The sequence below is a fragment of the Rana temporaria genome, chromosome 2 (genome assembly GCF_905171775.1).
Source record: "Rana temporaria chromosome 2, aRanTem1.1, whole genome shotgun sequence".
Taxonomy (NCBI): domain Eukaryota; kingdom Metazoa; phylum Chordata; class Amphibia; order Anura; family Ranidae; genus Rana; species Rana temporaria.
Genome location: NC_053490.1, coordinates 350,106,574 through 350,125,072, shown reverse-complemented (window position 1 = coordinate 350,125,072; position 18,499 = coordinate 350,106,574). Strand labels below are relative to the sequence as shown.

The 18,499-nt window shown below is 44.7% G+C and overlaps 1 protein-coding gene across 5 annotated transcripts in view; it reads right to left on the bottom strand.

Moving 5' to 3' along the window:
- Positions 1–18,499, bottom strand: part of PLEKHA6 (pleckstrin homology domain containing A6) — a 1,721,986-nt gene that overhangs the window by 244,649 nt on the left and 1,458,838 nt on the right. The gene's annotated exons all lie outside the window — the stretch shown is intronic.

Genomic DNA, 18,499 nt, shown 5'->3' with positions numbered 1-18,499 from the left:
AGTAGTGGCAAAACAGGATGGGGACAAGATAGAAAAATGAAGGGGTCGGAATGATTGTGTGTCATTTTCTGGTAGGCCAGTAGGGGGGGGGGGGGAAGCAATACACCTGCAAGGGGTCCCAGATGTCAAACACCCCTTTTGTCTAAAATCTATTTGACACCAAATAGACTAGTTGGCTTTTTGGTGTAAAGGCCCCCTAATTCCCAAATTCAGCCTGCAACAACCCCCACAACTCCAGGGGGACCATGTCTGAAGGTGTGTAAGGGGCCACATAATTAGGGATGGCGACCCTGTGTGTAATATATATTGACATTCAATTTGCATCTCTCATGATTTTAAAAATGTGTGTGATTAATGAAAAAAGAAATAAACTATGTCCCTTTTTTTGATACACAGGCAGAGCAAAGCCAGGAGGAGGCAGGCCCCACAGGGAGCCAGGGGGAGCCAGGGCCCACAGGGAGCCAGGGCCAACTGCAAAGCAGGAGGTGGCAGAACCCACTGGGAGCCAGGAGGTGGCAGGCCCCAGTGGGACCCAGGAGGCACGCCGGCGGGATACCATCTCCCGGATCCCTCCACTCCGCACTCCCGCAACAAGGGTCAGGAGGCTTAGCCAAATGGAGGAGGAGACCCAGGCCCTGCTTCGCGAAGCTACTGCGGCCATCCGAGAGCCACCCAGTGAAGTAGAGGGGTTCGCAGCGCTCATTGCAGCCAAGCTCCTAAATCTGGAGCAGAGCCAGCGTGTGCGCTGCAAACTCCTCATCTTCAAAGCCATAAGCATGGCATCCCTGGGGCAGCTCGATGACGACACCGACATTGTGCGGATTGCTCCTCCTGTCCTTGCTGCTCCTCCTGCTCCTGCTCCATCTCCTGCTCCTCCTCTTCATGAGGCTGCTCTGGCTCCTGGCACTACATCGCCTCCAGGAACCCAGCCCCCAAGGACTCGGGCTACAGGGAAGGCTGCAGGGAAGACTGCAGGGAAGGCTGCTGGGAAGAGAAAGCCAAAAAAATGACACGGTGCCCCTGCTGGAATTTTTAGTTGCCTCACAGCCTGGATTGGTGGCTTGGGGGACCCTTGTTTTACTAATTTCAAGCACGCTATCAAGTGCTGCCTTCCTTGGCATCTTTGTTTTTATTAAGTTGTGTTTTTTGTTTGCCACCATTTTATTATTTCATATTTTGGCAGAATAAATGCACTTTTGATTTATCATACAAATTTGACCATGTGTATTTTTTAGGAATTTGAGAGATCATTAGTGAGTGGGCAGACCCATTTTCAAAATTTTTTAGGAAACATTAACATGGTAAAAAAACATCCTTGTGGGTAAGTTAAAAAAAAAAATTATGTTGTTGCAGCCACTTCACACACTCCAAAATCAACCAAAAATATAGATTTCCCAAAAAGTTTGGGCCAAAATAAAAACACAGCAAAAAAAATGGTTGCCAATATATATATTTAAAATTTTGTAGATGGAAGATACACCTAAATAACACAACACAAACCAAAACATTATCTAACAAGAAATAATCAAGTTAAAAGCTTGTCATAACTATGTAACAAGATCAGCCGCAACAAACGACCATTTTTGTGTAGCATTTAAAAGCAGGGTGTAAAGAAGCGCATTCTTTTCTTCTATATAAGTTGAAAACGACCTAATGAATGTGCTTAATCCATTCTGAACAGTAGTTTTACCAGAACGAGCGCTGCCGTCTCCTAACTTGCTTCTGAGCATGAGCGGGCATAAAACTACGTTTTTGCCTACACACGGTCAATGTTTATGATACAAAAAACGACGTTTGGCAAAAACGACACATAAAATTGAAGCATGCTTCAATTTTTTTGGGTCGTTTTTCAGAAGACAAAAAACAACGTTTTCCTGGTCGTCCTACGGCGGCACACAATGGGTTAAGCTTTCCATCTAACCCCTGGAGGAAGAAAACTTAAACAAGCAGTGAGACAAGTTTAAATTGATTAATTGAACACAGCAAGACTACCTGTCCTGCCCCTATAAATTCCCCCCAAGAACACACACAGACGTATTTTATTTTTCTTCTACCTACAGATGAAGAATTCGTGAGGCAAGTGCTCACACCCGGTGCTTCTGGGTTGCTGAGCGTAGGGGCGGCCGTATACCGGATGCTATCTCCGGTCCCTCAGCCTGCACCCCGACATCCCTCGGTCCGGTATTGGAAGCCGCCATGTTTTCCCGTCGAAAAGACCGGTACGAGATGGACACCGAGGGTGTATACACGCCGCAGTACCGGAAGTCTCCGGAAAGGTCGGCGCAGTGTTATGACGCACTTCCGGGAGTGCCGGAGTTCGCGTCAGCAATGGGGACCACAAGCGGAGGAACATGGCTGCAAGGTAAATTACAATTTTACTTCCACTGATAGTTTGATGTACGGGCAGCCGGAATTGTTTGTGTGGGATCCCAGGGCCTTCCCTCTATCCGTGTCATTTCCTGTTTTGGGGCCTTTTCTGACTGGTGGGATCTGCAATCGCTGCACTCAGCCTAGGCAGCAGATCCCTTGGCCGGTCAGAGGTAAGACACTGTCTGAGGTTTGTCTCTCTGTGTTCTTTTTCTGCAATTGTATTACAGAAGTGGGGGCCTTTCTCTGTTTGTTTTTCCAGATGGCTCCTTCTGGTAAAGCTACAAGGAAGTCTAGACATAATATGTGCAGCAAATGTGAACAACCTTTGCCAGAATCATATACTAGAGACACCTGTGAAACTTGCTTGAATCAATCAGATAGAGGGCAGACCAATGCTTTCCTAGCCTGGTTTAAAGATGAGATGTGTAATACCTTTAACTACTTGCCGTCGCCGCACCGTCATAATACGTCCACAAGGTGGCTCTCCTAGGCGAGATCACGTATTATGACGTCCTACCCTTTAGCCGCCACTAGGGGCGCACGCGCGCCGCCGGAGGCGCGCGCACGCGCCCCCCGCTCGCCCCCGACTCCCGTGCGTGTGCCCGGCGGGCGCGATCGCCGCCGGGCACACGCGATCGCTCGGTACAGAGCGGGGAACGGGAGCTGTGTGTGTAAACACACAGCTCTCGTTCCTGTCAGCAGGGGAAATGCTTTTCTTCGGTTCATACACTGTATGAACCGAGGATCAGTGTTTCCCCTAGTGAGGCCACCCCCCCCCCCACAGTAAGAACACACCCAGGCATACTTAACCCCTTCCCCGCCCCCTAGTGTTAACCCCTTCACTGCCAGTGGCATTTTTATAGTAATCTAATGCATTTTTATAGCACTGATCGCTATAAAAATGCCAATGGTCCCAAAAATGTGTCAAAAATGTCCGAAGTGTCCGCCATAATGTCGCAATACCAAAAAAAAAAAACGCTGATCGCCGCCATTACTAGTAAAAAAAATATTAATAAAAATGCCATAAAAATACCCCCTATTTTGTAAACGCTATAACTTTTGCGCAAACCAATCAATAAACGCTTATTGCGATTTTTTTTTACGAAAAATATGTAGAAGAATACGTATCGGCCTAAACTGAGGAAAAAAAATGTTTTTTTATATATTTTTGGGGGATATTTATTACAGCAAAAAGTAAAAAATATTCATTTTTTTCAAAATTGTCGTTCTATTTTTGTTTATAGCGCAAAAAATAAAAACCGCAGAGGTGATCAAATACCACCAAAAGAAAGCTCTATTTGTGGGAAAAAAAGGACGCCAATTTTGTTTGGGAGCCACGTCGCACGACCGCGCAATTGTCTGTTAAAGCGACGCAGTCCCGAATCGCAAAAAGTACTCTGGTCTTTGGGCAGCAATATGGTCCGGGGGGTAAGTGGTTAAAGAACTTAAAGACTCCCTGGGGCAAAGGAAAAGAAAGAGGGTTCCCAGAGATGTGTCCCCTGCTGCATCCAACACTTCTGGGGAATCTTCTGCCTCTTCATCCAGTCCGGAAGTATTATTTGACGATTTGGATGATGATTTATACTTATTGCCCAGGGATAAGTTTCCCAAATTACTCTCTGCAGTAAAGGACACTATAGAGTCTTCTAAAGACGTGTCAGCCAGACCAAAGAAGGATCAGTTGTACTACTTTCCACAGATCCCGGATATGAGATTGCCTTCTCACCCTATTTTAAATGACTGGTTTAAGAAGGACTGGGCCAACCCTGATAGAAGGTCTGATGTGGGGGCCCGCTTTAAAACTACATATAGGTTGGACCCCAAATGTTCATCCGAATGGGAGAATCCACCTAAGCTTGATCTGGCGGCTGCCCGGATGGTTAAAAAATCTCTATTTCCCTCAGACGAATCCTCCAAATTGTCCGACCCATTAGAGCGCAAGGCAGATGGCCTGGCTAAAAAGAACTACCTAGCCGCAGCTTCCGCTTCCAAGGTAGCGGCATCCTCAGTTCCTGTAGCTAGAGCTCTTAGGATCTGGCTAAGCCAATTATCTCTGGATATAGAAGAGGGAGTGTCCAGGGACTCTTTGCTGAAAGGGGTTGACATGATGAAGTCTGCTGCGGAATTTTTGTGTGATGCACCTGTGGATATTTTGAAGTTTTCGTCCAGATCCCTCGCTTTGTCCAACGCAACCAGGAGAGCGCTTTGGATAAAGCAGTGGACGGGTGACATGCCATCCAAGTTTAGTTTCATTAACATGCCTTTTCATCCTTCTTCTATGTTTGGTCCTCATCTAAAAGATATTCTCAAATCTTACAATGAGGAAAAAGACGCTGCTTTTCCCTTAGAGAAGAAAAAGTCTAATAAGCCATTTTTTGGGAGATCCAGATACTCCCCAAGAAGAAACTATTCCTTTCGGGGCAGAAGATCCTACTATAAAAAAAGGCAGGATCCGGCGACAGCCAAGAAGCAGCCCTTTAATAAACCCAAGGAATCTTGACGCCATCAGCACCTCTCCTCCAGTGGGGGGCAGGCTGAGGTTTTTTTCTCAGGTCTGGCAAAAGACGTCATCGGACTCCTGGGTGACGGACATCATCACAAGAGGGTACTCTCTGGAGCTGAGTTCTTTCCCACCTCAGAAGTTCATGCTCAACAAACCCTCCAATCCAGTAGTTCTAGAGTTAGTAGAAGACTTCATAAGAAAGCACGCTCTAGAAAGAGTTCCAGATCAAGAGAAATTCCAAGGTCTCTACTCCCCGATATTTCCGGTACCCAAAGCCTCGGGAGGATGGAGGCTAGTAATAGACCTGTCTTATCTAAATCAGTTTTTTGTCAAACACAAATTCAGAATGGAGTCAATTCGGTCTGCCATCGCGAACGTGGAAAGAGGAGACTTCCTAGCGTCAGTCGACCTTCAGGATGCATACTTGCATATCCCTATCCTCAGAGCACACAGGAAATATCTTCGGATCGCTCTCCTCCTCGATCACCAGATTCTCCATTTTCAATTCACATGCCTTCCATTTGGCATCACCTCGGCGCCTCGAGTTTTTACGAAAGTGGTGGTGGTCCTGACTGCGGCTCTGCGGTTACAGGGGATATGTGTTACTCCCTATCTAGACGACTGGCTAGTCAGGGGCCCCTCAGAAGCCGTCTTGAAGCAACATCTTCACAAGACTCTTCAAATGCTAGATACCCACGGGTTCTTAGTGAACCTGAAAAAGTCTTCTCTGGACCCTACTCCAGTCATTTCCTACCTCGGGTTCACGATAGACACCTTTCTAATGAAGTTGTCCCTCTCAGATCAGAGGACTACCAATCTCCAACGGGCGGTGCAAGGTCTCCTGCAAACCGATCACTGCTCAGTGAGGAAAGCGATGAGAATACTAGGAATGATGACATCATCCTTAGAAGCCGTTCCATGGGCCAGGGCTCATTTCAGGATGCTACAAAACTGCATTTTGACCCAGTGGGACAAGAGCCGAGACTCTTTGGAGAGGAATATCAACATTTCTCTTCCAGTGAAGAAAGATCTCCTGTGGTGGTTGCACCCTCAACGCTTCCTACAGGGCAGATCTCTCAAAACTCAGATTCAGACGGTCCTCACCTCGGATGCCTCAGGCTCAGCCTGGGGTGCCCATGTAGAGGATCATTGGGTACAAGAAGCCTGGTCACAGAAGGAGCTTCAAATGTCATCGAATTTGAAAGAGCTCACGGCCATCAGGAAAGCGCTCATCCATTTCAAGTCCAAGGTTCTCCACAAGGCTGTTCAGGTACAATCAGACAACTTAGCTGCAGTGTTCTACCTGAACAAACAGGGGGGCACACGAAGCCCCTCCATGCAGAAGGAATGTGCCCTCATCATGCGCTGGGCGGAGGAGAACCTCCTTTCCCTATCGGCCATCCACATCAGAGGAGTGGACAATGTGAGAGCGGATTGGCTCAGCAGGAATTCGATCTGCCCGGGAGAGTGGGAGCTGAACCCTCTGGTCTTCAGGAAGATCACGTCCATGTGGGGTCTGCCAGATTTGGATGCGATGGCCAACTCTCGGAACAAGAAGCTTCTCCAGTTCTGCTCCCTATCCAGAGTGGGGAACCCGCTAGCGATAGACGCTCTGTCAATAAACTGGAAGAAGTTTTTCGTCTATATCTTTCCCCCGATTCCGATGATCCCGAAAGTGCTGCAGAAAATTCGGGACGAGAAGGTGAGGGCAATAGCAATCCTGCCATTTTGGCCCAGGAGGGCATGGTTCCCGCTAGCCTTGAATATGGCAAAGAAGCAGGTCTGGAAATTACCCATTCAGAAGGACCTTCTTCTTCAATCGGAGATGCTCCATCCAGACCTCGGGAAACTCCAGCTTGCGGCATGGAATTTGAACTCAGAGCCTTGACGGCTCAAGGCCTATCTCAGGAGGTTATAGCTACCCTTCTAGCCTCTAGGAAGCCTTCTACCCTGAAGGTCTACAATAGAGTGTGGACCCTCTACTCGGCCTGGTGCGCCAGGAATTCATCTTCTCCTGAGCAAGTGGCATCTCTCTTGCAGTTCTTACAAGAGGGCCTCCAAAAGGGTCTGAAGCTGAACACTCTGAGGGTACAGCTGACCGCCATTAACTCCTGCCTGAACGGAATATTTTCAAAAACACCTCTCGTCAGCAGGTTTTTCAGAGCAATTATTAAATTACGACCATCCTTCCATAAGCCATTACCAGCTTGGAGCTTACCTTTAGTGCTAAAAAGGCTAATATCACCTCCCTTTGAGCCTCTGGAGAGTTCATCCATAAGGTTCCTCACTTTCAAATGTATCTTTCTGGTAGCAATTACATCCGCCAGAAGAATAAGTGAGCTTCAGGCCCTGTCATCCAAAGAACCCTATCTCAGGTTGCTTTCGGATGCAGTTGTTCTAAGAACTATGCCAGGTTTCCTTCCCAAGGTCTCCACGTCCACGAATGTCAATCAGGAAATTGTTTTGCCTGTATTTGAAGAGGATTCTGAGGATGACCTACACCTTTTGGATGTAAAGAGAACCATATCTACTTACTTACAGAGAACCTCGGAGTTCAGACAGTCTGAGGCCCTGTTCCTACAGTTCCAAGGGCCAAACAAGGGGAAAAAAGCGAGTAAATCTTCGCTAGCAAGATGGATAAGAGACACCATCAAACATTGTTATTTTCTGGAAGACAAAGAATCCCCTCTTCTTTTGAAAGCTCACTCCACAAGGTCTACAGCTGCGTCTTGGGCTGAGAGGTATCATGTTCCAATGGACCAGATCTGTAAGGCGGCTACGTGGGCTTCACCGAACACGTTCATAAAACACTACAGAATCGATGTAGTATCGTCCGAGGGATCGGCCTTTGGCTCGAGAGTGCTTCAGGGTGCCTTAAAACATTGATGTCCCTCCCTTTCTTTCTTGCACTGTTTTGCAAATCCCATTGTGTGCCGCCGTAGGACGACCAGGAATAGGAAAATTTATTCTTACCTGAAATTTTCTTTTCCTGTAGTCCGTAGGCGGCACAGGTTTTCCCTCCCATTAAAATTACTATATTGCTGCATAAGATACGTCTGTGTGTGTTCTTGGGGGGAATTTATAGGGGCAGGACAGGTAGTCTTGCTGTGTTCAATTAATCAATTTAAACTTGTCTCACTGCTTGTTTAAGTTTTCTTCCTCCAGGGGTTAGATGGAAAGCTTAACCCATTGTGTGCCGCCTACGGACTACAGGAAAAGAAAATTTCAGGTAAGAATAAATTTTCCTATTCTCCCACACACGGTCAATTAAAGTGACGTTTTTAAAAACGTCGGTTTTTTACATCGCAGAAAACGACCGTCTGTACGCGGCACTACCTGTAGGTAAAAGTGGTAGTAAAGACTTTACTACCACTTTAATACCTCAATGAAAAATTATTTACTCAAGAATTATATCAACCAGCATACGTGTTACATCCAGAAATGTAAATGTATTTTATTGGGATTATATGTCATAGACCAACAACACACAGTGACACATAATTGTGAAGTGGAAGGAAAATGATAAATGGTTTTCAAAATGTTTTACAAATTAAATATGTGAAAAGTGTTGTCAATACTTTGTAGAACCACCTTTCGCTGCAATTACAGCTTGCAAGTCTTTGGGGCTGATTTACCAAGCCTTTGCTCCATGACTCATGGAGCAAAGACAGGAGTAAAAGCCGTTTTGTCATTTACTAAAGAAATACGCTGCAAGAGCAGCGTATTTCTTTATTTACTACAATGCCTAGTGCGCCCAGGAGGGTGTTTTTTGTGAAATCGAGCGCCGTACGCCGCAATTCGGAATAAACCTCCGGGGGGTTTATTTGCATACTGCGCATGCGTGCGGGGCAATTACGTCCTTTCACGCATGCCGTCTCACTATGCCGGGAAAATCTTGGTAAATTCCAAGCGGCGTAGCTGTATTTGCGCGGCATGAGTCGGCGCACATGAAAGAACGAACTGTTTTCCGGTTGCGCTGACCATGAAGGGGAACTCTGCGCCAAATTTAAAAAAAAAAACGGCGCGGGTTCCCCTGCAATGGCACATTAGGCCCTTCGGCTTGGTCTGGATCATAAGGGGTTAACTTACGCTGAAAAAAACAGAGTGGGGTTCCCCCAAGATCCAGACCAAAGATCCAAGCATGCAGTCTGGCCAGACAGGAATGGGGGTGGGGACGAGGGAGCGCCCCCCCCTCCTGAGCCATACCAGACCGTATGCCCTCAACATGGGGGAGTGTGTGCTTTGGGGCAGGGGGGCACTGCGCCACCACCCCAAAGCACTCTTGTCCCCATGTCGATAGGGACAAGGGCCTCTTCCCGACAACCCTTGCCGTTGGTTGTCGGGGTAGGAGGAGACAGGCAGAAGAGGGAACAGAGAAGAAAGCGGAAAGAAAGCCCTGGGCTCCGCGGAGGAGACAGGCAGAAGAGGCAATAGAGAAGAAAGCGGAAAGAAAACCCTGGGCTCCACAGAGGAGACAGGCAGAAGAGGGAACAGAGAAGAAAGCAAAAAGAAAGCCCTGGGCTCCGCGGAGGAGACAGGCAGAAGAGGCAACAGAGAACATAGCGGAGAGAAGCCCACCCCTTGGCAGAAAACTACGAAGCCCGGGTGCCCCCCCGAATCAAAAAGAGCTTAAAGGGGGTGGGGGGCCCGGGCGAAAGACAGCGGAGAAGCCTGAGGGGATGGCACCCCCCCGGCAGAAAACTACGAAGCCCGGGTGCCCCCCAATCAAAAAGAGCTTAAAGGGGGCCCGGCAGAAGACCCCCCCCAGCAGAAGACCCCCCAGCTGACTAATAAATTATTTTAAAAACCTGTGTGGTGTTTTTTTTAACTTTCCTTTTTTCCCCAGGTGAATGGGTAGGGGTAACATTTACCCCATACTCATTCACATAGGGTGGGGGGCCGGCATCTGGGGGCTTCCTTATTGAAGGGGCTCCCAGATTCTGATAACCCCCCGCCCGCATACCCCCGACAACCAACGGCAAGGGTTGTCCGGAAGAGGCCCTTGTCCCTATCGACATGGGGACAAGAGTGCTTTGGGGTGGGGGCACAGTGCCCCCCTGCCCCAAAGCACACACTCCCCCATGTTGAGGGCATGCGGTCTGGTACAGCTCAGGAGGGGGGGGGCGCTCGCTCGTCCCCATTCCTGTCCGGCCAGACTGCATGCTTGGATAAGGGTTTGGTCTGGATCTTGGGGGGAACCCCATGCTGTTTTTTTCAGTGTAGGTTAACCCCTTATGATCCAGACCAAGCCGAAGGGCCTGATGTGCCATTGCAGGGGAACCCACGCCGTTTTTTTTATTTAAATTTGGTGTGGCGTTCCCCTTTAGCGTCCGCGCTCGCCTCTGGTCTCAGAGCGAGAATTGGGAGTTGTGTGTGTAAACACACAGCTCCCGGTCCTGTCAGGGGGACAAATGCATTATCGTCATAGCGATCTGTCATTTCCCCTAGTCCCACCCCCCTTCAGTTAGAACACACACAGGGAACATAAGTAACCACTTCCTCGCCCCCTAGTGTTAACCCCTTCCCTGCCAGTGGCATTTTTATATTAATCAATGCATTTTTATAGCACTCCTCGCTACAAAAATGCCAATGGTCCCAAAAATGTGTCCGATGTGTCTGCCATAATGTCGCAGTACCGATAAAAATCGCTGATCACCGCCATTACTAGTAAAAAAAATATATTAATAAAAATGCATTAAAACTAACCCCTTTTTTGTAGACGCTATAACTTTGGCGCATTTTGTGATTTTTTTTTTACCAAAAATATGTAGCAGAATACGTATCGGCCTAAACTGAGGAAAAAAATGTTTTTTTTATAGATGTTTGGGGATATTTATTATTGCAAAAAGTAAAAAATATATATTTTTTTTGTTTAAATTGTCGCTCTATTTTTGTTTATAGCGCAAAAAATTAAAAGGTGATCAAATACCACCAAAAGAAAAAAAGGATGCCAATTTTGTTTGGGAGCCATGTCGCACGACCGCGCAATTGTCAGTTAAAATTATGCAGTGTCGAATCGCAAAAAGTGGCCCGGTCATTGAGCAGCAAGTGGTTAAAAAGTAACAAAACAGTAAAGTTAGCCCAATTTATTGTGATAATGTGAAAGATGATGTTACACCGAGTAAATAGATACCTAACTTGTCATGCTTTAATATTACACACACTCATGAAATGGCGCCAAACTTCAGGACTTTAAAATCTCCATAGACAACACTTTTTTTTTTTTTTTACAGGTTACCAGTTTAGAGTTACAGAGGAGGTCTGTGCTAAAAGTATTGCTCTTGCTCTAACGCACGCGTCAATACCTCACATGTGTGGTTTGAACGGTGTTTACATATGTGGGCGGGACTTACATGCGTGTTCGCTTCTGAGTGCGAGCTACTAGGGACAGGGGCATTTTAAATTATTATTATTTTTTGTTTTTTACGTAATAATTCAATAAGACCTCACATCTTGTCCTTCAGGCTGGAAAGCATGCAATTGTGAAAAAAATAAACACAGATCTCATGCTTTCAGCTGTGATTGCAGCTTTGTTTGTTTCTGCCTCTGCATTTTTGGTGAACTGAGCATGCCCAGGGACTTAGAATTTTTGATGTTGCTTTTTGTGTCTCATAGAGCGTATTTTTTGGGTTAGTAATTTAAGGAGATAGTTAACAGGTGTACCCACTTACAAGCGAACCCAATGTAGAAACTGAACTTTGTCCATGTGTTTTCAATTGCGTCATTAACACACACAAGCCTATGTTATATAAAGCATGTAGAGCAGTTGTCAGCTGACCTGAAAGAGGGAAGGTTGTGTGTGTGTGGGGGCCGGCTGGCAAGAATGTCTTTGCAAAAAGATATGTTTTTGTTCAAGGTTTTATTTTTGTCAATGTATGTTTTTTTTTTTAACGCTGTTCACTCACTTTGATATATTTGTACTGCATTATTTTGCAAAATATTTTTCAAGATGTTGTGACTAATATTTCAATCCTGTGTCTGTGGCTCTATTGTGTTATTTCCAAAGCATAAACCATATTCTGTTTACTGTCTTAAATTAACCTGTTTATTTTTATTTTTTATATTTATTTATTTTTGTTAATGAATTTTTTTTTGCTTTCCTTGTTTTTTTGACCAATAAAATTACTTTCAAATTTTGAAGTTTGTTTTTTGTTACTTTTTCATGCTACAGATTTTGACAGCTGCAGCTGAATTAGGGCTGATTAGTTACAACAATCAGTTGTGATTTTTGTCTGGAAGCTCTTTTGCTGGTGTGTATGCAAGAAATGTTTGCTGTCATGTTTATTCACCAGGAAAGGAAATACAGCGCGGTAAGTATTCTTTCCTTTTTCCTACAGTGATTCTCAGCCTCAGCCTCAGTCAAGTACCCCCGACAGGACATGTTTTGTGGATGTATCTTATTAAGAATTGCTGTCCAGACTGTCTTTTAAAGCACATGTGCAAGATGAAGGAAAATCTGCAAACATGGCCTATTGGCGGGGGGGGGTTTGGCGGACAGGCTCGAAGTGCTGATTTACAGCACTGTGCTTAAATCTAGCGCAAGGCAATCCTATTCTAATTGTGGGTGTTTGAGGGAAGCCAAGTGAGTGTTAGAACCCCCTGCTTGTGTTTTTTTGGGTTGAGCTTTGTGTCCCTTTTCCTAAAATAGGCTTCACTTCCTGTCACACAGCTGAACAGGAAGTGAGGTTCAAACCCTACCAATGTTTTTTTTGGGGACACAGGTGAATCTGACTAGTGTCCCCATTAAGCAAATTGCACTCCAGCACTGCTGTATACAACCCAAATGATTATTTAGATTGGGGTTTAGTAAAGGCAAAGCCACTCTGCAGTAGAAGCGTAGTCGCTGAAAAGCACTGATGGTTTTAACATCCAATCCTGTAGAAGCAAAGGTTTTTTTTTTTTTCTTCCTTGCTTGTCCACTTGTAGTGCAAAGTGGATTTGCCTTTAGGAAATGGACCCCAAAGTCCAAGATCCCTAAAAATTTGGGGTGTACACAGCAAAATGCTAGAGTGCAATTTACATAATGGGAAACTATTTAGATTGATTTCTGTGTCCCCAAGAAAAGATATTAGTAAGGTTTTACCCTCACTTCCTGTTTGGCTATGTGACAGGAAGTGAATGAATTTGAATTAGAAAGTGACAACATTTGTGAGGTGTCTTCACCCTATCAGGGGTGCAGACATCCCCAAAAAACGAGCAGATGATACTTATTTGCAAATGAAGAAAATTGTTTATTTAACATTGGGTGGTGTTTGTGGGGGGCCATAACACACATTCATAAATATTAGCAACGCTGTATCCTGGCCTATTGGCATGGTTATATTTTCTTAGTCCTTTCAATAAAATGATCTGAAATTTGTGCTTAAAGTAGAACTATAATCAACACTTTTTTTCTTTAATTTTGGATGGAGGGAGGGTTATAGCCCCTGTCAGTTTATTTTGTACCATCCCTGTCCAATTGGGGAGATTTGCCTTCATTTTTTGCCCCATAGCCAAACAGGAAGTGAGAGAAAAACTATGCAAATTAAGGGAATCCAGTGACCCCCCTTCCCCCAGAACTAGTGTGTGTGTGTGTGTGTGTACCCCCCTGAAAATTTCTGGGCGGGTCCTAAAAAAACAGGGTGTGGCCTTGACAGGAAGGGTGGGTCATTTTTCTATTAGGAGGTGCAGAAGTTTAGTCAGGCCTAGGGCAGCACAAAACCTAAATATACTACTGCATATTAGGGCTTATTTAGACCGGATCCGATTTACAGCATGTTTTTAGATTGTGGGAGAAAACCCACGCAGGCACAGGGAGAACATGCAAACTCCAGGCAGATGGTGTCACGGGCGGGATTCGAACCAGCGACCCTTTTTGCTGCTAGGTGAAAGTACTATCCAATACACCACTGTGCTGAACGAACATGATCGCGGCTGAAAGGATGAGATCAGTGTTTTTTTTACGATCTCATGCTTTCCAGCCTGGAGGAGAGATGTGGGGTCTTATTGACCCCGCCTCTCTCCATAAAGAGGACCTGTCACACACTAGTCCTATTACAAGGGATGTTTACATTCCTTGTAATAGGAATAACAGTGATCCAAAAAAAAAAGGAACAAAAAATTGCAAAAATAAAAATATTACGTAAAAAATAAATTAAAATGCCCCTGTCCCTAGTAGCTCGCACTCAGAAGCAAACACGCATTTAAGTCCCTCCCAACAAATGTAAACACCGTTCAAACCACACATGTGAGGTATTGACACATGCGTTAGAGCGAGAGCAATAATTTTAGCACTAGACCTCCTCTGTAACTCTGAACTGGTAACCTGTAAAAAAAATTTAAGCATCGCCTATGGAGATTTTTAAGTCCCGAAGTTTGGCGCCATTCCATTTGTATGCGCAATATTAAAGCGTGACAAGTTAGGTATCTATTTACTCGGTGTAACATCATCTTTCACATTATCCCTAAAAATTGGGCTAACTTTACTGCTTTGTTATTTTTTAATTCATGAAACCGTTTTATTTTTTTTGGCCAAAAAAAAAGGCGTTTGAAACATTATTGCGCAAATACCGTTGGAAATAAAATAAAAAATGACCGCCACTTTATTCCCTAGGGTGTATGCTAAAAAAATATATATATATAATGTTTGGGGGTCCTGAGTAATTTCCCAGGAACAAAATATAATTTTTACATGAAGGACAGAAGTGCCAGAATAGGCGCGGTATGGAAGTGGTTAAAGTGAAACAATAAAAGTGAAATATTCCTTTAAATTTCATACAGGGGGGAAGGGGGGGGGGTATAACATGCCTGTGAAGCGCATGTTTCCCGTGCTTAGAACTGTCCCTGTACAAGATGTAATTTCTGAAGTGAAAAAATAAGTAATTTAAAAGTAATCATGGCTATAAAGAATACAGTCATTGCTCATTAACCGCTTAATCACCGCCTTATAGCCGAAATACGGCTACAAGGCGGTTCCTTAACTCTGGGAGGACATCCATGGACGTCCTCCCAGAATCACGCTCCAGCGCGCCCCTTGGGGCACGCACACGGGAGTGTCCGCGACCGCCCGGTTCCAGAGGAACCGGCACATCATGGATTGCGGTAAATTGCCGCCGATATCGGCCGTTTACCATGTGATCGCTCCGTCCAATGACGGAGCGATCACATGTAAACAAACCGGCGTCATTTGATGACGCCGGTTCCTCCCTTCTCTCTCTGTACCGATCGGTACAGTGTGAGAGGGGGGAGCGCGGGTGTCAGCAGCGCTGTGGCTGGATCTGTGACTATTGCAGTCACAGATCCATCTATCCCTGCTCAGCCATCCCTGCAACCCCCGCCCCAATACTCTGCAATATACTCTGCAATACCCCCTGCAATACACTCGGAAATACCCCCTGCAATACACTCTGCAATACCCCCTGCGCCAGTACTCTGCAATACCCCCCTGCGCTAATACTCTGCAATACCCCCTGCGCCAGTACTCTGCAATACCCCCTGCGCCAGTACTCTGCAATACCCCCTGCGCCAGTACTCTGCAATACCCCCTGCGCCAGTACTCTGCAATACCCCCTGCGCCAGTACTCTGCAATACCCCTGCGCCAGTACTCTGCAATACCCCTGCGCCAGTACTCTGCAATACCCCCTGTGCCAGTACTCTGCAATACCCCCTGCGCCAATACTCTGCAATACCCCCTGCGCCAATACTCTGCAATACCCCTTGCGCCAATACTCTGCAATACCCCCTGCGCCAATACTCTGCAATACCCCCTGCGCCAATACTCTGCAATACCCCCTGCGCCAATACTCTGCAATACCCCCTGCGCCAATACTCTGCAATACCCCTTGCGCCAATACTCTGCAATACCCCCTGCGCCAATACTCTGCAATACCCCCTGCGCCAATACTCTGCAATACCCCCTGCGCCAATACTCTGCAATACCCTCGCACCAATACTCTGCAATACCCCCGCACCAATACTCTGCAATACCCCCGCACCAATACTCTGCAATACCCCCGCACCAATACTCTGCAATACCCCCGCACCAATACTCTGCAATACCCCCCACACAATACTCTGCAATACCCCCGCACCAATACTCTGCAATACCCCCCGCACAATACTCTGCAATACCCTAGCACAATACTCTGCAATACCCGGAAAATACTCTGGAAAAAAATGTGTTTTAACCACTTCCTGCCCGCCGGCCTTCATATGACGTCCTTGACTTTGTGCAGGGATATCTGAATGATGCCTGCAGCTACAGGCATCATTCAGATATCCTCTTTTTCAGTCGGCGATTCTCTACACCATGAGAACAATCATGTCGGCTGTTCCACCTCTTGATTGTTCTTATGGGAGGCGAAAGGGGATGTCCCCCCTCCCTTCTCCCTCCGGTGCTTCTTCCGATTCACCGCTACGATCAAAGCCAGGATCGTTTTTTGTTTTTTTTCAGGCTTTCCAGCCTAGAGATGAGATGTGGGGTCTTATTGACCCCATATCTCACTGTAAAGAGGACCTGTGATGCTATATTCCTATTACAAGGGATGTTTACATTCCTTGTAATAGGAATAAAAGTGATCAAAACATTTATTTTTGGGGAAAAACGTGTCAAACTAAAATAAATTAAAAAAAATGGACAATACATTTTTTTTTAAAGCGCCCCTGTTCCCGTGTGCTCGTATACAGAAGCGACCGCACTCGTAAGTCCCGCCCACATATGAAAACGGTGTTCAAACCACACATGTGAGGTATCGCTGCGAACGTTCGAGCGAGAGCAATAATTTTGGCCCTAGACCTCCTCTCCAACTAAAAAGATGTAACCAGTAAAAATATTTAAAGCGTCACCTATGGGGATTTTTAAGTAGCGAAGTTTGGCGCCATTCCACAAGCGTGTGCAATTTTTGAAGGGTGACCTGTTGTATCTATTGACTTGGCGTAACTTCATCTTTCATATTATGCAAAAACATTGGGCTAACTTTAATTTTTTTTTTTTTAAAGCACAAAACTGTTTTATTTCCAAAAAAACGTGTTCGAAAAATTGCTGCGAAAATACCATGCGCGATAAAAAGTTGCAACGACCGCCATTGTATTCTCTAGGGTCTTTGCTAAAAAAGCATATAATGTTTTGGGGTTCTATGTAATTTTCTAGCAAATAAATTATGATTTTTCCATGTAGGAGAGGAATGTCAGAATTGGTCTGGGTGTTCCAGATCGCCTGATGGTGCTCCCTGCATGTTGGGCCTCTGTATGTAGCCACGCTATGTAAAAGTCTCACACATGTGGTATCGCCATACTCGGGAGGAATAGCAGAATGTGTTTTGGGGTGTAATTTGTGGTATGCATATGCTGTGTGTGAGAAATAACCTGCTAATATGAACATTTTGTGAAAAAAAAAAATCTTGATTTTGCAAAGAATTGTGGGGAAAAAAATGACAACTTCAAAAAACTCACAATGCCTCTTTCTAAATACCTTGGAATGTCTTCTTTCCAAAAAGGGGTAATTTGGGGGGTATTTGTACTTTCCTGGCATGTTAGGGTCTCAAGAAACGAGAGAGGCTGTCAGTACTTCAGGTGTGATCAAATTGATCAATTTTCAGTAATTGGTACCATAGTTGTAGACCCTATAACTTTCACCCAGACTAAATATAAACCAATTTATTTATTTATTTTTCCTTTTCTTTCTTTCTTCTCTTCCTCTCTTGAGAGGAGTGAATAGAGAGATTGTATTATGCTAAATTCTTTGGAATGTATTTGGATCTATTTACTTATATTTGTTAAGATGATTGCTATTTCCCATGTTTTGTACAAATGAAGAGGAAAATTTATTTTGAAAAATAAAGAAATTGAAAAAAAAATAAACCAATTTTTTTTTTTTAGTGTAGAAAAAATGTAGCGCCAAAAATTTAAAATGATAATAAATCTCCTGAAAGGATGATGTGAAAGTGCTTATGACAATCAAACGACTGATGACAATAATTGCTCTAGTGACACAAAAATTATATATACAAAACCTGTGAGGTAAGATCAAAACAAATGCCACTCAGTCATAAATACCAATGTGAATGGTGCAAAATAACATGATAAGTGATCTGATCAAATATAAAAATGAGATAGAGCATCTAGTCTCTCATAAACACCCATGTTGCAAAAATCCTGAAGGGATGCGACAAGCATACAGTACCGAGACATTATCTCGAGGCACATAATAAGAAATTAGAGGGCACTACATTTGCCATTATTGATAAATTTGTTCCCCACTGGAGGGGGGAACCCCTGATCAGAGGGGTTTCGAAACTAGAGGTCTTCTGGATCTACACGCTCAAAAGTTACGCACCATTCGGACTTAACGTCGAATGGGATTTAAATGCGTTTATAAATCAATCTTAAAATAATCATCAGGGCATATATATATTTTTATACTTTTATATTGGGATTATTTTTTATTCCAATTAAGCGTCTGACGTTTACTTTGGATGCCTAAGTATAATGTATATTTTGAGTGAGTTATTCCATTTAATTGCCCACTTCGATTATGTATATATGATTGTTCTTTTTATGGATGCACATCCTGGCGTATTTACATTATGTTTATCCACCTCCGTGTAAGCCCCTTTTTTTTTCCTTTTTATTCATTAATTTTTTTTGGA